Genomic DNA, 25,338 nt, shown 5'->3' with positions numbered 1-25,338 from the left:
GAGGGTAAATCATAATGGGGCATCTTTGAAAGGACATGTTCACAAATTTAGCCCACAGACAAATGACAAGGACAGGGACTTAAACAAAAATGGACCAAAATTGCAGACTAATCCCTGGCTGCTGGCCACTAGTCTAAGGTCTCCTAGAGACACTGGGATCATAAACTCACTTCTCAAAGCTCCCATCAGTCAATACGGCTGGATTACCAACAGTAGGTAAGAGGTTGACCCTCAGTACCAAAAGAGAACTAGACAAACAGCTCAGGTTGTCTAGAGTAGATCTTGGCCTCAACCCCTGGCCCAGACTACAAAACAACAGAGACCAGATCAAGGATTTAGCCTAGAAAGCTACAACTAAGAGTAGACCAGCATCTTAAGATCTCCCAAAACTGATCATAGACTCAGTCCACAGCCCTGAATCTAGAATAGGACTAAACCAGCAAAACACTTAGACAATATTAAGGACTTCCAGCGGAAGAGGGGTAGCAGCAGTGTAGTTGCTCTTTGAAACTGCTTAGTTTTTTTTTCATCTAACAAAGTCTAGAGCTACTATTATCTACTGTACCACTACCCAGGGCAAATCTGAGGTTGCCTTGCTTAGATACAAATTGTCTAAAAAGTCCAGGGAAATATCAATCAGATCATTGACTTAACCACAGATAGGCTATAGCATCCTGGTTCAAACTTCCCTTGTATTCATCAGGGAAGTTGATTGTTGTTTGTTTTTGCGTCACCTAGATTTTTTTCTTTATATAACTTTGTCTCTGAGAAAGTATCTCTTTTAAAAAATATAATTTTTAAAGCACTGACATACATACACAAAAAGAGAATAAATACACAACAACAACAATAACACAAAACCAAATACACAAAAGAGAATAAATACACAAAAAGAGAATAAAATCAGCCAAACTGGTGATTGACACAATTTCTCCTCTCCATCAAAAAATTTAAAATATGTGGAATATTCCTAGAAAGGAAGGGGGTAAGTAAATTCTCTTTCTCTTGTTTGACACCATATATATAGCATATAATATCACAAAATTTATTTTTTTAGTGATTGCTATTTTTCATTTATATTGTGGTAAATGATAGTTGTACATATTATATTCTTGGATTTCCTTGCTTTGCATCCATTCATGCATTTTTTTCTATGCTTCTTTAAATTAAGTATATCCATCATTTCTTATAGCAATCGTACTTATAGCAAGATCATTTTACATCCATGTACCATAATTTATTTAAGTATAACATAACATGTTTGCTTTTTTTATTATTAGATAATTGATTTCTTAATCAACTATTTAATAATAATAGCTAATATTTTTATGTAGTACTTACTACATGCCAAGTATTTTGCAAAGAATTTTACATTATGTCATTATACCTTCATAACAACAAAAAACAGCAAGGTAAAAGCTATTATATCTTCCTTTTACAGATGAGGAGACTGAGACAAACAGGTTAAGTGACTTGCACAGGATCGCACAGTTAAATATATGAATCCAGAGTTGAACTCAGATCTTCTTGACTCCAAGCCTGGTACTTTTTGTCAACTGCAATACTTACCTGGGTCCCTATTACTTTGTTTCTATCTCTTTGCTATTGCAAAAAGTGGTATTATACATATTTTTCTGTCTATCAATAGTTTTGTACATACACACACATATATACATACATATGTAGAGACAGAAAGATTCCACTGCTAGGTACACACACACCTTAAACACACACACACACACACACACAAACATATATATACTTCTCTGTGTGTACGTACATATGTATGGCTACCAGTAGACTCTTGGGGTCAAAGAATGTGAACACTTTCTCTGCTTTACATAATTCCAAATTATTTTCCAAAATGATTCTACTAATTCATAACTCCTCCAATAGTGGATTAATGATCATCTTTTTACAACCTTTCATATATTGACTGTTCTTATTTTTATCCTCTTTGCTGATTTGCTGGGTTTGAGTTAAAACCTTTTATATATGCATTTCCCTTCTCATTAGTGATTTTTAGAATTATTTCATATAAGTCATAATGGTTTCTAATTCTTTTGAAAACTTTTTGTCCATGTCCTTTAATGTTATATTTATTGGTAAATGCCTTTTGATTAGTGATCTATAAATCTTGGATATTAGAGGGCTTATTTCTTCCCAGTAAATCGTTTCCCTTTTTTTATCTTATATAAATTTTGGTCATGCAAAAACATTTCAGTTTTATGTAATCAAAGTTATTTGTTTTATCTTTTGAATTATTTGCTTAATAATGAATTTCTTCCACATAGTTGTGAAAGATTTATGATCTCTTCTTCTTCCTCCTCCTCTCCTCCTCCTCCTACTCCTCTTCCTCCTTCTCTTTCTTCTCCTCCTCCTCCTCTTTCTTCTTCTTCTTCTTCTTCTTCTTCTTCTTCTTCTTCTTCTTCTTCTTCTTCTTCTTCTTCTTCTTCTTCTTCTTCTTCTTTTTCTTCTTCTTCTTCTTCTTTTTCTTCCTTCTTCATTTTTATCATATTAGCATGATTTAGTTATAAGCATTGGATATACTTCTAGCTATATAAGTTTTATATTTTTAAGGAGAAATTTGCAATTGAACACATGAAATTATTAAGTGTATATTGGTAACTGAGTCCCTTCCAATTTATTCACTTTGTGGTTATTTTGAATGGGATTTGTCTTTCCAAAAGTACTTTTCAAATTTTGATATTATAATATAGAAATGCCATTGATTTTTGTAATCTAAAATTTGCTGAAGCTACTTGTTCCCTCAATTAATTTCTTTGTTGTTTCTGTTAAACACTTCATTGATATATTTTGATTGATATATTTTGCTTGAAAATTCCAATTTTTCCCACATAACAAGATTCTTTCTTCCCTCGCAGAGGGCCATTTCATATTTTTAAAAAATAAGAAAAAGGACCCTAAGGACTTTTTTCTTTCTTTCTTTTTTTCTTTCTTTCTTTTTTTCTTTCTTTCTTTTTTTCTTTCTTTCTTTCTTTCTTTCTTTCTTTCTTTCTTTCTTTCTTTCTTTCTTTCTTTCTTTCTTTCTTTCTTTCTTTCTTTCTTTCTTTTATTATACTAACTTTTTATTGATAGAACCCATGCCAAGGTAATTTTTTTACAACATTATCCCTTGCACTCACTTCTGTTCTGATTTTTCCCTTCCCTCTCTCCACCCCCTTCCCCGAGATGGCAAGCAGTTCTATATATGTTAAATATGTTGCAGTATATCCTAGATACAATATATGTATGCAGGACCAAACAGATCTCTTGTTGCACAAGGAGAATTGGATTCAGAAGGTAGAAATATCCCGGGAAGAAAAACAAAAATGCAAATAGTTTACATTCATTTCCCAGTGTTCTTTCTTTGGGTGTAGCTGCTTCTGTCCATCGATGATCAATTGAAACTGAGTTAGGTCTCTTTGTCAAAGAAATCCACTTCCATCAGAATACATCTTCATACAGTATCAGTGTTGAAGTATATAATGATCTCCTGGTTCTGCTCATTTCACTTAGCAACAGTTCATGTAAGTCTCTTCAAGCTTCTCTGTATTCATCCTGCTGGTCATTTCTTACAGAACAATAATATTCCATATACCACAATTTACCTAACCATTCTCCAATTGATGGACATCCATTCATTTTCCAGTTTCTAGCCACTACAAACAGGGCTGCCACAAATATTTTGGCACATACAGGTCTCTTTCCCTTCTTTAGTATTTCTTTGGGATATAAGCCCAGTGGTAACACTGCTGGATCAAAGGGTATGGACAGTTTGATAACTTTTGGGGCATAATTCCAGATTGCTCTCCAGAATGGTTGGATTCGTTCACAACTCCATCAACAATGCATCAGTGTCCCAGTTTTCCCCCATCCCCTCCAACATTCATCATTATTTTTTCCTGTCATCTTAACCAATCTGACAGGTATGTAGTGGATCATCTTTGTTTTATTCCCAACTTTTCTGGGAAATTTTCTTTAGTATATGCACAATGGATACAATGTTTGCTTTTGGTTTTAGATTGATATTCTTTAGTATATTAAAGATCCCCTTGTTCCTATAATTTGTAGGGGTCTTAGTCTTAATAAATATTTTACTTGTTTGAATAATTTTTCTGCATTTGTTTAGTCTGACAATTTTTGTTTTAACAATGATTAATTATATTTATTATTTTGCTGGAGTAGCATTTCTAATATAAATCCAACCTGATCATAATGAACAATATTTTGTTAATATTATGTTAATCCATCAAATCATATTTTATTTAAAATTTTAAAATCAAAATTCATTAATGATAACAGCATATTATTCTCCTTCTTTGTTTTATCCTTCCTTACTTTAGGTCTTAGAATCATATCTCATAAAAGGAGGCTGATGGGGAACTTTCTCAATTTTTAATAATAATATTCGTTGTACAGGTAGCAAATATCCTTTAAAAGTTAGGTTGAATTCTCTAGTTCATTCATTTAGAGCAGGGGGTCTTTCCCCCCATAGATATCTGAAACAGTTTGTGATTTCATATAATATTTCAGAGGAGCTCTATTACTGATGAGAATACCCTCTTGGGAATGCTGTGAAGATATGTGGATGGATAGACTAATTGAGATATACTATTAGTTAAGCAAAAATAATGACATTGTGAAACCACGGGTACATTTGTTAAACTTAATAATGTGTGTGTGGGGGGGGATGCAGAGTAACTGTGGGTAAGGGGAACAAGAAAGAATATGTCTCTTACACTTATTAATTCATTTTTAATTAACAAAGATAAATCTACTTTGGGGGGGAATTTTTGTTTTGTGACTCAAAGTTTAACTTTCTATCACTTCCTGGACAACTGATTTTTTTATGGATTCAGTGAGTTAAATAATAGAGATATTTTATTCACGGAACTTTTTCTCCTGCGCTAAAAATTGTATATAACACACTTTGTTCCTAAACAATTTAGTATTTGTATAGAACAGAAAAATCACTTCTTTCAGAATAAATTTTAAAAAATGCAGAGTGATTAGATTAAATAATTATAAATGCCAGTTACTATTCCTATTGCCACAACTATTAGTGAGAAAGTCAGTTGATAAACATCTAGTAAAGTCCTACTATGTGCCAGAAACTAGGTGCCAAGGCACCATAAAAAAAATACAAAATAAGAAAAAAAGGACAAAAGGAAGGGAAGGAGAAGGGAAGAAGAGAGGGAAAGAGGGAGACAAGAAGGGAAGAAGAAAGGAAAAAAGAAAAGGAAGGAGGGAAGGAGGAAAAAAGGAAGGAAAGAAAGAAAGAATAGAGGGAGGGAGAGAATGAGGAAGAAGGGAAGGGGACGAAGAAAGGAAGAGAAGGAAGGGAAAAAGGGAGGGAGGGAGGAAGGGAGTGAGGGAGGGAGATAATGCCTGCCCTTAAGGAGTTTATAATCAAATAGGGGAAAGCAACTCTCAAAAGGAAGTTGTAAAACTGGTGGAAGGGTATGGAGGGAAGGTATCAGATATAAGGGCATGATGGAAAAGTCAGACAAATCTAAAAGTTATTCAACCAAATAAGAAATGAGATATTCTGAATTGAGCTCCTTTTCTAAATGGAGGTTTTGGAGTTCATGGCTCTCCAATCAGAGAAAGAGAGAGTGAAGATGAAGTGGAGCTCCTGGACTGATATGACCTTGCAGGGTGATTCGATTTTCCCAAGTAAGGCATAGTGGGAAAGTCAGAGAAGTTTCAAAGTAGTTGGAGAAATGAGATATTCTGAGCAGAGCTATCTCCTTGGTTATATTTAAAAGGATAAATAAAAAATTCACCATATATCTTACATTGTAAGGAAAGAATCATTGTGAGGAAAGTACTTTTTGTTAACTATGAAGCATTATATCATAGAATAAAAAAATTTAAGTGTTTAAAGGGTACAATTCATACATTAAAAGAGAATTTCTTAAACTCTTTCTACAAACAACCTCTTTTCTCCCAAGAAATTGTTATGCAACCTCAAGGAAGATAATTATATAAAATAGATATATGTCAAACATTTGCTGACAAATCAAAAAAAATATTTTAAAACAATTTTGATATACATATAATTTTACCATTTATTAAAGACAAAAGTAAATTTTCATGTTAATGAGATGCATGTACTTATTTATTTTTACATAAAGAATTAAATGTCAATGGAATATTTGATACTTTTTATTGTTGTCAATTTTTGTAACTCCTGAGTTCAGTTATGTGACCCCCATATGAGATCATGACCCATAATTTAAGAAGCTTTGTAGAAAACAAATCTTCGTTATGTCATACCCTATAAATGATCTGCAATCAGGAGCTAACTTTTGAAGGCAACCCATTATAATTGGAACAGCCCCAAATATTAGGAAATTCTTAAGCTTATGTTTAAAATGGCTTCTATCTCACTTTATTCCATTGCTCCTAGTTCGTCTTCTGAAGTTAAATAGAGCAAGACATTACTATCAGACTATAACTTTCAGAGGAACTTTTTTCTATGAGTCCTCCATGGTCATACAATCTACAAGGCCTTTGTCAGGCTACCTAAGTTGTTATGGGGGGGGGGGGACACTTAGAAATTGAGCCAACATTTGTACCACTTCAATCTTTTGGTCCTTTCGCCATTTTCTGTCATGTTTCTGAAATCATTAACAATAACTCAGCAATTATATCTACTATATTTAGATTTTTTTCTGCTTTTATTTTAGAACTTAAAATCTATAGTTTATCTGCAATATGTCTTAATTATAAATTTTTACTCTTTTATTTCTCCCTTACTAATTTTGGGAATCAAATTCCTCTTGTATTAATTTTTCTGTCATTTCCACTATCAAAGTCACCCTGATTTGTGGGAAGAACAGAAACAAAATATAGACCAAACACTTTGCTTTCCCTCTTCTTGGTTATCATTACTCCATCCATCTTAAGCAAAAGTCCTCTTCCTTCTCTGATCCTCCTTTTTCTTTCTTTTTTTTTTTTTTTTACCATTTTTATTCTCTATAATATCTAACTTCATGGATAAATATAGGCAGGCTTCTCCTCCATCCTTATTAGCTTAAAGCCTTTGATTAAATTTGAAAGACACTAGGGAAATACATTCTTATCAGCAATTGTGCTCTATCAGTAGGTAGGAATCTCTCACCCTTGTATAATAATCCATTAACCAGAAATCCAAATCTCATTCTCAGACACCATGTTCTTAGCCAGCTGTTCATTGCTCAAACTAATATTTCTTTTCTCCAAACCTTGACAACAATGGGTATCAATAAGGAAAACTACCTGTGCCAATTTTCTTCAATTTTTAAAATTTGTTTTGTTTTGTTTTTTTGTCCAAGATTTCATAATCATTTGTATTTTTTAAATGTTCTTTTTTGGTATTATCATAAGATAAAAGGTAATTGTTCATTTTGACAGGTCTTAGGAGGTGGGGAATTAAGGAAATAAGCATTTCTGTAGTTCTTATTAAGTACAAGGCACTGTATTAAATGTTTCCTACAAATATCTAATTTGATCCTTACAATACCCTTGCAAGATAAATCTCTCATTGGATAACTTCTGTGACTCTACTTTCTCACTCTTAGAAAAACATCCCAGCTCTCTCCACTTCAGAAGGAGTCTAAAACCTGTATTTAACATCTATTTGTTCTGGTGTCATTTTCCTTTCCCCTTTTCTCTATGTAACACTCTTGCAAACTATATCCTGATGGATTAAAGTTTTCTTCTTCCATCTCAGACCTTCTTTTTATCTCATTGCAATCTTACGTTAACGTATTTATTTTTTTAGAATGCTTTATTCTTCATAACAACTTTGAATGTGGAGAGGCATTTCCTTGTAGTTCCCTCACCTTCTTCTGTGCCTTCTTTAATTGTGCCTAATTTAAGGCACAGATAACAGTCACTTGACTATGTTGAAAATGAAAATATTTCACACTCTAGGCAAGTCACCGCACAATTTTCCTTACTCTTCCTAATGGTTGAGATTTATAACCTTGTTTCTAGAAACTTCTTACAACCAATTATCACTGGACAAGCCCATTCAAATTCCTTTCCTTTTCCCAACAACAGCTCTCTAACCATTTGTCATTTATTCTTGTTTCAATTTCATGTATGTTTCATCAATTTGTCCTGCTCTTCTATCAGTTCTATCAATTTGATTAATGATCTAATTTCTTATTTATCTAACCCAAGTCTGACAAAGTACCTATTCCTCATCCTTCTAGAGTCTTAAATCTTCTGGTTCTATCCCTAATCCTCCTTAATCTTCTTTAATCCTCTTTAATCCTTTTCTATCTTCCTTAATTGTCCTTGATCCTATTTCTCCTATACCTAGAAAGGAGATTTGAAATAGATTATACTCAATATAGTTCAAATTTTGCCAAATTTCTTCTCCCCAGTTTCAGTCTCTGGACTTTTTCACTAATACATACCACTTTAAGTCATTTTCTTCTTATTCATCTCTAGTTATTCTCTTTTCTGCCATTCTTCCTACAACTTCTTCTTGCAAAAGCCAGATGATTCTTTATATTGACACATAATATATAAGCAAGTTCTATGTAAAAGTAAAATCTCTATGTTAAAAAGAAGAAATGTTGAGCAATAGTATGTGATTCATAGAGCAATGGTCTAGGACTTAAACTCTGTCCCAATTTTACCACTAACTAGCTATTTGAGGTTGCTGAGGTCACTTCTCTGACCTTAGGAACAAAACACCCTCTTTTAGAGCTAGAAAGGACCTCAAAATTCATCTCCTCTAAGCCTCTCATTTTAAAGTTGAAGAAACAAAGGCAATGAAAAATTAAGGTCAAGCCACAATAAGTGTCAGTGGCTGGATTTGAACCCAGCTTCTTTCTACTTTCTACTATACTATAGTTTCCTTATTTGTATAAAGAGGGCTTACCTAGGTGATCTCTAAGGTTTCTTCTATGACTTACATTTTGAGAATTTGTGAAAATTGTAAAAATGTATAACAAAGACATGGGCTCTATGACATCAGCTAATTTCTTGTGACTAGTAGGTTTATAACAATGCTCATAATAGTTTTCTTGGACATGGTGCTAAATTGTTGACAAGCATATGTAAATATACATATCTTTCTATATATCTATATGTATCTATCTATCTATCTATCTATCTATCTACCTATCTATCTATTTATAAACATATATCCCACTTCAGTACCTATAAAATAGGTACTACAAATACTATTATCACCATCATACAGATGAGAAATTTGAGATTGGTGAAGTTAGGTAGTTTGTACCTGGTCACCAAATAAGAAACGCCAGAAGTAAGATTGATCCTTTGTCACTCCTTATTCCATGTTCAGTGTTTCCCATAATACCCTATAGCTTCATGAAGTAGAGCTAATTCTACCAAATAAACAGACAAATGGAAATGGTGTATACTATACATTATCAAAATTGAGACACTGTGGAATTGTGGACATGTTTTGTATAAGATAAAACTGAAATAGGGTATATTAGTATTTTTATCTTAGTTAAATACAAAGAAAGCATAATGGACTAAAATTGTGACTTAATCTTTCCAAGGTGGTTTAGTCAATAATTATTCAACCACCTAGTATTTATTAAATATCTGTTATGGGCCAAGTATTGTGGTAGGTGCTGGCCATAAAAAGAATGGGAAAAAAAAAACTCTCAAGGAGCTTACATTCTAAATAGGTGATAGAAGAGTAAGGAAGGAAAGGATAGAAAAAGAGTGAGAAGAGACAAAGATAGACTAATAATAGTGGTCCCTTAAATTTGCATCTATTGGTTGAGAAGATGCTGTTAGATTTTAATTCAAAGATTTGGAGCTTAGAGCAATTCTGGAAATCATATAGTTTGATATTTCATTTTTATAGGTGAGGAAGTAAAGTTCAGAGATTTTAGTGAAGCACCTAAAATTACACAGATAGCAAAAATGGGACTGGAATACAAATCTTTGACTCCAAATCTCCTTTTCTTCATACTGTACCCTGCCTCTATCCAATTCACTTTGACAAGTTCTAGGCACTGAGAGAAGACCACTTTAGTAAGCAGGCACTGAAGGAGATGCAATGCTGATGAAAATGTTGTAGCCCTTCTTTCACTGAGCTCACAGTGTAATAGGTAGGAAATAAGGCAGGTACATAAATAAATAAAATTTAAAATAGACTGTGAAAATATATGAGACTTACAAACGAAGTGCTGTGAACCTTCACAGGTTCATATGAGGGGGCTCACTGGAAGGAACAGTCACTACAGGTGATAATTTTTCTCTGAAAGATAAGTAAATTGGACATGCTGGAATAAAGCAAATTGATGCTCCACTCTTACTCTTACAGTCCCTTTACCTTAAAGACCTTTTATTGGGTCAGTGATCAGGGTCCTACTTCAGGGAGGATGTCTGATAGTTCAGTATTATTGGTTACCTCATTTGTCAAGTAGAGGAATAAACAGGTGGCTCTCCTGAAAAGGCTTGGGGCCATAATATTTGTAATCCTCTTGTAAAGTCCTTGAGTGCTTAATTGGGAAATAAATATGATTAAGTTCCATGAAAACACTCCAAGAAACTTCTGGATAAACTGGCTTATAATTAATAACAAATATGGCTTATACCATTTTCACACTCAATGGGTGGTACTGTATTCACTTACACAGACACACATCTGAGATTTAAGTTTCATGGCAATAAATATAGTAGATTTGCAAATATGTGAATAAATATAACTAAAAAAATTATTGAGCATATGGCATGAAACACATTTTTCATTCATTCTCTAGTGGAAAAAAAAATCCATTTCTAACAGAATAAGTATTGTGCTCCAGTTGACTTGCCAAGTGGAGAAAAGAACTAATCTCAACAAGAAAATTAATGACTATTTAATGGGGATGGGGGAGGTTGGAGGGAGAGATTTAGAGCAAACTAGCCTGTAAATGAACACTTGGGCATTGGGGAGAGTCAAGAAGGTAGCTTGTCTGAACCCTGTTGGTTTCATTATATTTACTTCCCACTAAATACAATTATTCCCCTACCCTACACTTTGGCAGCGCTCCATGTTGTCTGCCAACCAGAAATCAAGGGAGCTATACTCTAGATTCACATACTTCATTTATTGATTCCTGGTACCACTGGGTTAGTGTATCTGTTGCAGTGAAGGAAGCAATCCAACTCTTCATTTATTAGCATCAGTTCCTTTTCAAACAGAATTGAGAGCTCCTATGAAACTAGTCAAGCTTGTATGAAAAATAAGATTGACTATTAACTAATTCAGACTTTATATACCAATGGGAATAACTAATTAGTTATCTGGAAACCCACTCTATTATTCTATTTAAAATAAACAAAGACTGTAAAAATAAACACAGGTAGATGAATGAATAGAAAGAAAAAAGAAAGAACAGAAGAGACAGATAAAATTAAAGAAGTTTGAAAAGGATATATTCAATGATTTGACTTCTAGAAAAATTACAACTATAATTCTCTGAAATACAAGGTATGATTCTGTTTACTTTTTTAACTAGACTTGCCTGTATTACAGGTCAAGCAGATGTGTCAAAAACTACTGCCTCAATAGCAGTGATTTCTCTTACTTACCAGATTTGTTTACATGGCTAAACAGTTTGAGCTCATCTCAGAATGAAAGAATTCAGCTCTAGTAGGAAGCAAGAAAGGAACAAACTGAGGATGGCAGGCCTAGTTCTGTATTTATTGCTCCCAGCAGGTGTCAGATGCCACAGTTTCTTTGCAGCCATCAACACCCTGGGGCTTTTTAGTTCCACACACAAGACAAGGAAGATGGGGGATGGCAACTCACCCCAAGGGATTAGGTACCTGAATCCTATCCCAACTACCAGCAGACTCCAGCTGCGTTTAAATGTTTTTTGAAGAATTTCTGATGTTCAGTGGTTGCTGATTACTTCCAGATTTTAGTTCTACCCCAGTGGAGATTTGCTACAAAGAGTTTAGCTGTTGTTGTTAAGAATTGCAATCATACCAAGGAAATGTCTTCTCTTAAACCAGTTCCGAAAACATGAACTGTTTCAGCAGTTAAAAAAAAAAAAAAAAGAATTCACCAACTCTTCACAAATACATTCATCACAATGACTGAGAAGAAAGTTAGATTATCTGGCTAAGACTTGTGACATTTATTTTGGATTCTCATCAAACACTTTTGCAGCTGACAATGCAATTGCAATAGTCCTTGTTAGCTTTTCCCTCTCCTTGTATTAATGCATTTAACAGTCTGGCTATATAGTCTTCATTCAGGTAGCTCTAGAATGACAGACATGATTAACATTTAAAGGCAGAATATTATCACAACTGTCAATGGGGTCACATCACTCAATGGAAATGACTCTTTTTCTAAGTTTGTATGAATCACCCTTTCTTGAATGAAAGCAGTGTGGTGCAGTGAGTTGGACTGGGAACCAGAGGACAATATAGTTGAAGTCAGGAGAAATAGGGTAAAATCCAGGTTTTTCTACTTACCAACTAATCAATCTTACCAAGCCAATTAATTTTTTTAGTCCTCAGTTTCTTCCTTCATCTACAAAGTAAGGTTGGAATAGAAAAACTCCTAGATCCCTTCCAGGTATTACACTGATACTCCTTTGATCTAGATTTATTTGTTAACTTAGCAACTATGTGTTTGCTTTCTGAATCAGTTTTCCCCACTCTAAAATGGTGATAATAAATCCCTGTTAAGATTTTTGTGAATATCAAATGGAATAATATAAATGGAATGAAATATTGTCATTTGTAATAGGCCTTTTAAGTGGACAAAATCTTGTTTGGTTGAACTGAGTTCACTGATATTGAAATTCCTGGTAAGGAAACTCTCCTTGCCAATCCAAAGCATTATTCTGCAATTTATAATTTTTAGAGAATTTTAGTGATTTCCCCAAGATCATTCAACCAGTTTGTGTCAGAAGAAGGACACGAATATGAGCCCAAGATTCTTATCTCTGGAGGCCTGTTCTCTAGCCAACAAACTATATTGCAAGTCAGTCAGTAAGTCAAGAAAAAAAAAAAAAAGTTAAGCAATAGATACTGTGCTAAGTGCTACGAATACAAAAAGAAGCAAAAGCTAGTTCCTGCCTTGAAGGAGCTCATAATCTAAAGCAGGAGACAAGAAGCAAACAAATATGTACAAACTTTAATGGAAAAAAAAAAGCTAGTATTTAATTAGTTTACCATTTCATCACATAACAACAATTTGGAGGATAAAAATATTTTAAGGAGGTATGTTAAATCTACTGCTTCTTCTTATACACAACTACCTTTGGCTAAGATGGTGTAATACTTCCAATAGGTGCTTATTAAAAGTGCCCATTATGTTCTGTATGCTGCATTAGCCATTGAGTGTATGAGTAGAAGGAATGAAATCATTTCTACCCACAAGGAGCTTGAATTCTTTTTTTTTTTTTATTTAATAATTACTTTATATTGACACTCGTTTCTGTTCCGATTTTTTTTCCCTCCCTCCTTCCACCCCCTCCCCTAGATGGCAAGCAGTCCTTTATATGTTGGATATGTTGCAGTATATCCTAGATACAATATATGTTTGCAGAACCGAACAGTTCTCTTGTTGCATAGGGAGAATTGGATTCAGAAGGTATAAATAACCCGGGAAGAAAAACAAAAATGCAGATAGTTCACATTCGTTTCCCAGTGTTCTTTCTTTGGGTGTAGCTGCTTTTGTCTGTCATTTATCAATTGAAACTCAGGTCTCTTTGTCAAAGAAATCCACTTCCATCAAAATATGTCCTCATACAATATCGTTGTCGAAGTGTATAATGATCTCCTGGTTCTGCTCATTTCACTTAGCATCAGTTCATGTAAGTCTCGCCAGTCCTCTCTGTATTCATCCTGCTGGTCATTTCTTACAGAACAATAATATTCCATAACATTCATATACCACAATTTACCCAGCCATTCTCCAATTGATGGGCATCCATTCATTTTCCAGTTTCTAGCCACTACAAACAGGGCTGCTACAAACATTTTGGCACATACAGGTCCCTTTCCCTTCTTTAGTATTTCTTTGGGATATAAGCCCAATAGAAACACTGCTGGATCAAAGGGTATGCACAATTTGATAATTTTTTGGGCATAATTCCAGATTGCTCTCCAGAATGGTTGGATTCGTTCACAACTCCACCAACAATGCATCAGTGTCCCAGTTTTCCCGTATCCCCTCCAACATTCATCATTATTTTTTCCTGTCATCTTAGCCAATCTGACAGGTGTGTAGTGGTATCTCAGGGTTGTCTTAATTTGCATTTCTCTGATCAATAATGATTTGGAACACTCTTTCATATGAGTGGTAATAGTTTCAATTTCATCCTCTGAAAATTGTCTGTTCATATCCTTTGACCATTTATCAATTGGAGAATGGCTTGATTTCTTATAAATTTGAGTCAGTTCTCTATATATTTTGGAAATGAGGCCTTTATCAGAACCTTTAACTGTGAAAATGTTTTCCCAGTTTGTTGCTTCCCTTCTAATCTTGTTTGCATTAGTTTTATTTGTACAAAGGCTTTTTAATTTGATGTAATCAAAATTTTCTATTTTGTGATCAGTAATGGTCTCTAATTCATCTTTGGTCACAAATTTCTTTCTCCTCCACAAGTCTGAGAGATAAACTATTCTATGTTCCTCTAATTTATTTATAATCTCGTTCTTTATGCCTAGGTCATAGACTCATTTTGATCTTATCTTGGTATATGGTGTTAAGTGTGGGTCCATGCCTAATTTCTGCCATACTAATTTCCAATTATCCCAGCAGTTTTTATCAAATAATGAATTCTTTTCCCAGCAGTTAGGGGCTTTGGGTAGGAGCTTGAATTCTAATGGAAAGATAGGCTTATTTAAAAATAGATGTAAAATAATATAAACTAAAAAAAATGAATACAAAGTAGTTAAGTATAAAAAAAGTTTGGGAGGGAGGTACTAATAATTGAAGGGTTAAGCAAGCCTTCATGATAGTATCATCTTAGGGGAAGATTTGTATGACACACAGATAAGAAGAAAGTGCATTGCAAGAATGGGTTTATATGAACATATGTACACAATGTATCTATTGGAAAGTGGGCAGGTCATTATACATAATCCATGTGTAGTAAATTTCTCTTTCCACACTTGCATATCTGTGGAGAAAGCCCCGAAGGTTGTGCAACTGTCCTAACTGCTCATGCTGCTATTTTCAGTACTTAGAGTTGCTGGTGTCTCTGCCTGTTGGACACTTAGTCTGCCTAAAGCATTTCCCTCAGGAAAGCCACTGTATCCCGGAGTCCCTCAGATTGCAGGCTAGCTTATTGCTGTATTGTTTCCCAGGCTTCCACAACTATACCTTGGTGTTTTTCACTTGGTGTATCTAGGCAGCCTTGGGGCATCCCTTCCAACCAATCTGCCTCTGCCGTGTCCTACTTTGTAGAAAAACTACTTTTGAGTGGCACTGCCCTGCACTTATCCCCTCACCATACTGTAGGCAAAAGAAACTAACAGTACTCACCCTCCTGAAAGTGACTATATATCCACACATACATACACATAACTCTCTCTCTCTCTCTTTCTCTCTCTCTCTGCATACACACACACACACACACACACACACACACACACACACACACATATATAAACTTATTTATATATATGTAAACTTTTTCACAAAATTAGCTTCTATATATTTATTTATATAATATATTCATACAAAATATATAAAAATAAAATATATAGAATAATATTTATTTATATAAAATTTCCAAGTGTACATGCATAGACTAATCAAACCCCATATGTCAGAATCCCACATGTTTTCTTTTCTTTTCTTTTTTTTTTAAGAAAACCTCCTGATTCAAGGAAATAGAATTTATGTCCTCTTACTTCAAAAATCCATGAAACTCATCAATGAATCTTAGGCACTAAATCACCCTCTTTATTGGCTTTTAGCCATTAAAGGAAAAACATTTGACTAGGTCCAATTCCATCAAGCAGAGAAGTGAACTACACTTACTGAATTATACAAATAAACAAAAGTACATGTTACATGTAAGGGTTGGAACCAGGGAGTCCCTGATAAATTTTATGAGATTCTCCAAATAATATAAGATGACCAAGCATGTCTAACTGGTACCTTCTGACAGATTACAAAACTCCTGATTGGTTCCCAAGTATTTGACTATCAAGATGATCTCATAGCTAACAGCTAAGGAAGACAGACTCTTATCAAAGGATGGAGCTTTGACTATAATCCATAAAAGTGAGTTGACAAATCAGCTTAGTCTGTTTTGGACTGTTTTTTTTTTTTTTGTTTTGTTTTGTTTTTGTTTTTGTTTTTTTCTCTTTTTCAAAAGACAGACCAGTACACAGTAGAATAGACCTAAGTTCTGTCATGGGAAACTCATGTGGTTTCCTTCCTACAGGGACTATCAGTGAGCATATCTACAATATCCATGAGGAAGAATTTCTTGCTAATCTCCCAATTTAAGTTCTTTCCTCCTAATCACATCTAATTTATTAAGAGAAATCAATCAATTAACAAGAATGAATTAAATGCCCACAATTTACAGGTTCAATGTAAGGCAAAAATGTAAAATTCTATGAAAGACAAAAATGAAAGATTAATTGAAGAAACTGGATATATTTAGGCTGGAAAAGAGAACAGTCAGGAGGATATGGTCTCTGGTAAATATTTGATGGACTATCAGGTGGAGAAAGGATTAGGCTTATTTTATTTAGATCCAGAAAGCAGAGCCAGGAGCAATTGGTCCGAGTTATAAAGAGAACAATTTAGATTTGATGTTGGCAAAAGAATGTTCTATTAGGAACTGTCTAAAAATTGAATAGAATATTTAGGGTTATGCAGCCTTGAGGTCTTCAAGCACAGGCTGTTTGACCACTTGAGTACATTATAGTGGGGATTTCTTTAGTATATGGACTGGACTAGAGATCCACAATGGTTATTTCTGACTCTCAAATTCCATAAGTCTGTGAAATAATCCCTTCCCTAGTGGAGTTTACATTCATTAGGTGAGATAATATAGACAAAATAAATATAAGATAGTGGGGGAGGGTCCCCCCAAACCAGGAGCCACTAGCAGTCTTTTGTCAATGTTCCATCTTTTCATGAAGCTGACCTAAGGCTCGGAGACTATAGCTACAGAGGGTAAACTCTGGTTGGTCCCTACCCTATGGGAAAGCTTTTGAGACAAGGCTCAGCAAAATCTTGGGTAATAATTGTCCAAGTACTAACCTAGGTATTTGTGGAGAGGCTCATGACCAGAGAAGTCTTAACTATTAGCTGATGAATCTTTATAACCACAGAAAGCCATGGGAACTGTCTATTGAGACATGAAGAGATTGCAAACTGCATCTCTTGCCCACTTGGCCTATCATCATAACCCATTTCCCTAATCTTATATAATCCTCACTGTTTTATTTTCCCAGGCTGCCTGAGCATTGCTAGAGAAATTAGTGACATTTTGCTAATTAGGGTGACTACTGATTGATACTAATATAAGCTCAGTTAATCCCTCACTGTTGGTTGGCAATCTACTGGTCTATGTAGGTCACTCTCCTTCCTTCTAAAGGAGTTTAGTACTAGGCTCACAATCTTTCTGACCACTTCTACCCCTGACCTTATTTTACTATAACTATTAATGTTATCTTGAATGTACTGACCTCTTATGGACAAATCAATGAATTAAAGAGAGAAAAAGCATTTATTAAATGTTTACTACATGCCAGACACTGTGCTGTGCTAGGAATACAAACATAAGTAAACAAGTCATTCTCTGCCTGATTGAACTCACATTCTAATAGGAGAAAACAACACATTATAGGGGAGTAATGTCCCCTATAGAAATGTTTTAGGACAGAAAATCAGACAAATAGTGATTGAATTAATGAATTGATATGATCTTTCCAAGAATGATATAGTTGGTTTGATTACTGTTTTCAGAGATAGATTTGAAAAGGGAAAGGAGAGAAATACATGTGTACAATGGCATAGAGATGTTTGGGAAGTATGGTAAACCTGAGAAAATAAGGAATATACTCATACTCATTAAATAGAGACCAGGGTCTCAGGGCTCTTAATTCATTCTTAATTTATCATCTCCTCAGCTCTAATGATCTACAATTTTGTTTCATTTCAACTACTCACTGGGGATTCCTTACCTTAGATTTCAGCATCAGTGAGCTAGTGATGTGTTGGAGTCAGCTCATACCAACTCCTGAGAGCTAATTGTTAAATTTTCATAGTGAGCATTTACACTTTGGAAAATGGAAAAGCCTATAAATCAGGAGTTGGTTTATTGTTTTGTTGATTATCTAGGCCAGGAATTAGTAAAATACAGCTTAAAGGTCAAATCTGATCTAAAGCCTATTTAATATGGGCCAAATTTTTGTAAGTATAAAAATTTAACTTTTTTAATTTTTTAAAAAAATACAAATGTAAAAAATAAGTTCAGATGCCATATAAAACCAGGCAGCGGGAACCTTGATCTAGGCTAGAAAATGATAGAGAAAATGTTACAATACCAGATTAAACTTTTTTTTTGGAAAGCTGCTTGTTAAACAGGTAAAAAAATTTCATTTCCCATAACTGTGCTATGTCCATGATCTCAAACTCTGAAATCCCCTAGTCATCACAATCTCTTGTCTTTCTATATTAACTTTCTTGATTTTCATCATAACTCTTCTCCAAAACTCTTTGTTCTTTCAATTATTTTTACTCTAACCTTACTTTCTTTTCTGCACGGTTTTTATCCTACTATTGATCAATTCAACTATTGTCCTCTAACTTGGAATCAATTCCATCACTGTTCACATCCATTTTTGACTCTCAGTCACCTTTATTACCTGATTTTTGCATTTCTACTCTTACGTTTCTAAATGTTAGGGAAACTACATTGATTAGGTTCATGATATCTAAGCTCACTGAGACCCATTCTCCATCAATTTTCATGTTTTATTCTTCTCTGATAGGCTTTTTATCATGCTACTTGAAGCAACTGTTCCAAAATGCTATCTTTTATCCCCCATAGACTGCTTGTCCTACTAATTTTATGACCTTGACTCCTATTTTGTTAGAATATTGAAGTTATAAACTCTCTTATTGTATACCTTCAAAACTCTCCCACTTTTTTGAAACTTACTTTATCCAGGGCAACTAGGTGGCACAGTGGATTTGAGCACCAGCCCTCAAGTCAGGAGGACCTGAGTTCAAATCTTAACTCAGACACTAAACATTTCCTAGCTGTGTGACCCTGGGCAAGTCATTTACCCTCAATTGCTTCAGGGGGAAAAAAAAAGAAAGAAATTTTATCCAAACTTGCCAATGGTCTCTTAACTACTAAATTAATTGACTTTTTTAAAAATAAAGTTCTCACCTCCCCTCACTTGTCTGAAGTTTTTGACATTATTAAATACCCTCTTCAACTGAGTATGCCATCCTCTCTTGACTTCTATGGAAAATACTTTCTCCTGCTCTTCTTCCTATCTGCTTAATTGTTCCTTTGCTGTACCAAAATCCATCTCCCACCTCTGAAGAATAGATACCCTTAATACTCTGTCCTGAGTCCTCATCTCAGTTCATTCACTTGTATAGTAATTTCATCAAGCATCTATATAGATGATTGATCAATTTATACATCCAGGCTGCATTTCTTTTCTGAACTTCAATCTTATATCACCAATATTCTTCTGGACATTTCCTCTGGAAATTCCACAGACATTTCAAATCACAACTTCCAGATGAAATTAATTATTCCCCCCTTCAAATCTGCTCTTTTAAACTTTCCTTTTTTCTTTACTGGGCATTGGGCATATTCCTTTAATTACTTTTATATGCTCAAAATGATTCTTAGCCTTCTTTCTCCTTTGCTTCTTGTATCTAATCAATTGTCATCATATATTTTTTTCGGCCTCCATAATATCTCTTGCATCTGTCTCCTCCTCTTTAATCATATGATCGCCACTTTAGTTTTAGCCCTCATTATCTCTTACCTAGAATATTATAATAACTTTCTACTCTGATCTCCTTTAATTCTCTTTTCACACAGTTGTCAAAATAATTTTTCTAGGGCAGAGGTTTATCACTACCCTGACTTAACCACTTTTGATGACCTCTAGGATAAAACACAAACTCTATGGCATGTCTTTGATAAATACTTTTCCTGTCTCATTTCACATGACCATTTATGATATCATTTATTTCCTATAAAACTGAACTATTACTTATTCCAAAAAAAAACCTGAATGCTTCATCCTAACTCCATATTTTTGCATAAAATGTCCCCATGCCTGGAATGCTGTCTTTTCTTATCTCTGCTTCTAAGAATACTTAATATCCTTTAATATTCAGCTCAAGTGTTACCTCTTCCATGAAGTCTTCCATGACTCCTTGTTGTCAATTTTCTTTCTAGCCTCAAATTACTTTATATTTACTCATTAGGTTCATGTCATATACTTTCAGTAGTCAGTCAATAAATTTGTATTAATCACAAACTCTGTGACAAGCACTGTGCTAAGCACTGAAGATACAAAGACATGCAGAAAGAAGACTATATTTCAAGGAACTCGCAGCCTAATGGGGGAAATAACATACAAACAACTATGAACAACAACAAAAAGAGGAAATCAAAAGAGAGAAAACACTATTATTCAGGGAGATCAGGAAGGGTTTCCTGTAGAAAGTGTGATTTTAGAAGGTCGGGAAAAAAGAGATAAGGAGAGAAAATGTTGCAGATATGGGCAATATTTGAATATAAGAATTTACATGTCTGCTGCTGTTTTATTTTTATCTTTTTATCCATAGCCTCAGGTCCCTTCCCACTCCAATCCATGCCCTATGCAATTGTCTGTAATATTCTTAAAGTTCAGTCATGACAATATCTCTTCCCTCCCAAATAAAACTATTATTCCTTTGTTTTCAGCCATGTATAACTCTTTGTAACCCCATTTTGTGTATTTTTTTGGCAGAGATACTGGAGTGATTTGCCATTTCTTTCTTCAGCTCATTTTATGAACGAGAAAACTGAGACAAATGGAGTTATAACTTTCCTAGAGTCAAATAATTTGTATCTAAGTCCAGATTTGAATATGAGTCTTTCTGCCTCCAGGTCCAGGACTCTATTCACTGCGCCACCTAGCTGCCCTTTAATAAAGTGCAGTGACTCCCTATAACTTTTAGGATCTAATATAAATCTCTCTAGGGCATTTGAAGATTTTAGCAATCTGTCACTCACCTAACTTTCTGGCCTTACTCCCCTTCAGATATCATATGGTCCAGTAAAACTAATATTTTTATAGTTAGTAATACATGGAACTTCTATCTCTGTCTTTTCTCTGGCTATTCATACTTGAAACACACTTCCTCTTCACTTCTGCCTCTAAGATTACCCATCCTCCATTAAGGCTCAGGTCAAACCTTTCCTTTTACCAAAGGCCATTCCTGAATCCTAATTGTTGCTGGTGTCCTCCCCACCTTCAAACATAGTGTATCTAGGTTATATGTAATTGTTGTGTGTGTGTTGACAGACTGTTCTAAACTTTTTGTATAGTGTCCAGAAGAGTGCAAGGAATATTTGTATTTACTAAATGTTTGTTAAATTGAATATTTTAATTCTTTTATTTGCTACTTTAAAATTTTCTTCAGTAGCTTTTCCAAACGTTTTCCATTCTCTTACACTACTTCTACTATTCTTCAACATTTCTATTCTCTGGTTACCAATGTCATTCCCCAATCCAGTCAATAATTCTCACTCTCATTCTTGCCCGTCCTCACTTTTATTTGCTAGAAAAGAATGCAATAATCAAATGTAAACTACTTCATGTTGCCTCTTTTCAAAGTTTATCTGTTTTCACCCATTCTGCTTTTAATCTGTTCTCTGGGAAAGTGATTTTCCCTATAAGCAAAGAGCTAACCACCTGCACTCTTGACTCTATCCCTTTCTGCTGCTCTAGAATGTTAATCATTCAGCAATTTTGGTCATTGCAACCTAATATATCTTCAAACTCTCTCCCCACCCCCATATACCTTTTATACCTATACACATTTTCAAGTTCCTTACCTACCTACTAATCATTAAAAAAGTCTATAAATCCTGACACTTCTTCAAATATTTCTCTCTCAGAGTATATTTCCATTACCATGTCTTTGTTCAGTCTTGAATGTACAGTTTTGCTTGTTGAAATCTCAACTCACTCTCCAAGAATGATTTCAGACACAAATTTCTATATAAAGCTTGCTTCAATTCCTAAAGCAGATGTAATTCTCTCTTTTCTGAGTCCTCAGAGCACAATAGCATATCTTTAATGGACATTTAGTACATATTTCTTTGAACACATATTTTTTGGAATCACAGTATACTTACTCACATATTTGTCTTATCCATATCTTTGAGGACAGAAACTGTATTATTCATCATCTCATTTTCCTAGTTACCCAAGCTCCAGGTTCTATTATGTTCCTTTCATAATGATTAAAAGTATTTGCTGTGTTTTAATCAGAATGATGAACTTAATTGATCCATCTGGTCTAGGTTAGTTGCTAAAACAAAATACTACTACAGAGATTATTTTCTAGGGTATAGTATAAATGAAGTAGAAAAAAAAAAAAAACAACAACAACCAAAGTGTATCATGACAGGGTTTTACTCAAGGCTGCTCAAGGAGACTTTTCAAGAAATAACAAAGGTCAAATACAGTTCTCAGATGCATTGGTTTCATTGCATTGACTTTAGGTTTCATTTTTACTCTCTATACCCATATGCCACAGATTTCAAGACAATAAAATGTGGAAATTAAAATGAGAATTGGAAATTAGAAGCTGAACTTAACTATCCATCCTAAATTGGAAAAGATCATTCCATTATGTGAAATATTCATGTTCTTCCTTTTATTTGATAAATATTAAGCTTCTGCTATTCAATTTAACTAGCTTTTATTAATATCAACTTTGTTTCAAGATTTATGGTAAGACTCTATAGATAAAAAAGGCAAAAAAAGAGGGTTCTCTGCTCTCAAGGAGCTCACATTCTGTTGGTAGAAATAACATGTAAAAGGATAGAGCAATATAAAATAAATATAAAGTGATTGTATGGGAGGGGGGATCAGGGATAACAAAAAGCACCTATATTCCAGATCTATCATGAAGATAAAATATAATAATATTGATAAAGTGTTTTGCAAACCTTAAAATTCTATGATGATGATGGTGATGTAGATGGTGGTGATAGTGATATCATTGTCATTGTAATTTTAATAAAGCTAGAAGTATAAATTGAAGGGAAATTACAAAGTGTTTTAAATTTAAAACAAAGGAAGTTGTTCACTTTCTCAGAAGCAATAGGGAGTTACAAAGGTATCCTGAGAAGGGAAGTGACTTGTTCAAATCAATGCTTTAGGAATACCAAATTATCTTTTTTATGTAGCTTTTATTAGGGAAGAGGATAAATGAAGGGAGAATAATTAGAAATCCAATTTAATCCAGTTGAAACAAGAAGCAATGAGGTCCTTGACCAGACTAATGGTCATAAGAGTATAAAGAAGTAGATTCACGAGTTAAATGTTGTGTAAGCAGGACTAGACTTGGCAGTAAATTGGATATGGGAAATGCGAAAGAGTGAAAAAATTGAGAATATCTCTTAAGTGTATAAACCTGAATGACTGAAAAGATGGTGGTCTTCTCAACAGAACTAGAGAAGTTAGGAGGAGTGGGTTGAGAAGAAAAGATAATGAGTTCTGTGCACAGCACTGCACTAAGAGCTAACATTACCTTACTAAAGAGAAGTAAGCAAAGAATGAACAGTCTTTTCAAGTCCAGGAGAAATGACAGCAGGAGATCAACACCAATCTCAAAGGAGAGGATTAGGGAACAATACAGCCTTTCTCTCTTTCCACTGTTGATGAAAAACCTGCCTCCCTTTAGGAATCATTGCCTTGGTTTGGGATTACAGGAAGAGGTTCAGGTTGTTTAATTTTCTTTAAAAGGATTTTTTTTTTTCATGTTTCAAAGGGAATTCTATTTTGAAAGTTACTAGAATCTGATCGATTCATTTGTAGGCATGATAATGCAACTGAGGTATACTGTTGCTTTTAGTCTTTTAATGGAAACAAGTAGGTAGATAAAAGCTATATAAGAAATATTTCCCCTTTTTCTGTCCACCTTTTAACTTCTTGGCTACAGCTTCCTAACATGCAGAAAATGATAGTAAACTTCAACTATTCTTAACTCTATATAGCACACCTCGATGATCTTACTACATATTATATATTGCAAAATTATACTTCAGAAAGATTTTTTTTGTTATTAGTTGAAATTCATGATCATGTAAATTATTGTTGTCCCTTTTATTATAAATTGACATTTCAACGCAGTTAATTGATGCAGCTCTACAGAGAATTAAAGTGTAAAGCTTATAGGTTTAGAAATGGAACTCCAAGGACCATTCTGTCCAATTATTTCATTTTATAGCCAAATATGCTAAGTCCTGGAACATCCACTTAAATAACTTGCCTAAAATCACATTGATAATGACAGAGCATGGATTTGGATTCAGGTCCTATGTCTTTCCTTATAGGATACAGTTTAATCACTTTTAATAGTTAGGTGAAGTTAGCTATTAAACATCTAGCTAATTTTTTATTTGTAATTTGTTCTCTACTTGAAATGGTTTTCCCTTTGATGTGAATATAATGACTAGATTCAAAGTTTATAAAAAGCAAAGATCCAAAGTGAATGAAATAAGGTATTTTCTATTTGAAAAGCAGATTTCTGGTATGACATCTAGAAGCCCATCTGTGCTTCCTCCATGTGACTGTTCTCACATCAAAAGACCCATAAATGACCCTGTCAGTCCAAGGTTTGGGACATATTTCATTGCATATGTTTGTACATGTATTCATATATTTATTATCTTCATATTCTTTTAGTTTTTTTTATTCGATTCTTTGTTTGTTCATTTTCAAAATTACTTTTTACTTTGAGTTCCAATTTTTTTCCCTCCCCACAATCCATCTCTATTATTCAATTGGGACATATTTCATTGCATATGTTTGTACATGTATTCATATATTTATTATCTTCATATTCTTTTAGTTTTTTTTATTCAATTCTTTGTTTGTTCATTTTCAAAATTACTTTTTACTTTGAGTTCCAATTTTTTTCCCTCCCCACAATCCATCTCTATTATTCAAAGGTGAGCAATATGATATATATATGTAACATGTGAAGTGGTGGTAAATATATTTCTATATTAGCCTTATTTTAAAAACAGAGTAAGTTGAAAAAATACTTCAATACGTACTTAGAGTTCATTAATTTTCTGACTAAAGGTAGACAACATTTTTCATCATGAGTAC

The sequence above is a fragment of the Antechinus flavipes genome, chromosome 3 (genome assembly GCF_016432865.1).
Source record: "Antechinus flavipes isolate AdamAnt ecotype Samford, QLD, Australia chromosome 3, AdamAnt_v2, whole genome shotgun sequence".
Taxonomy (NCBI): domain Eukaryota; kingdom Metazoa; phylum Chordata; class Mammalia; order Dasyuromorphia; family Dasyuridae; genus Antechinus; species Antechinus flavipes.
Note: the sequence above shows the minus strand (reverse complement) of the source record.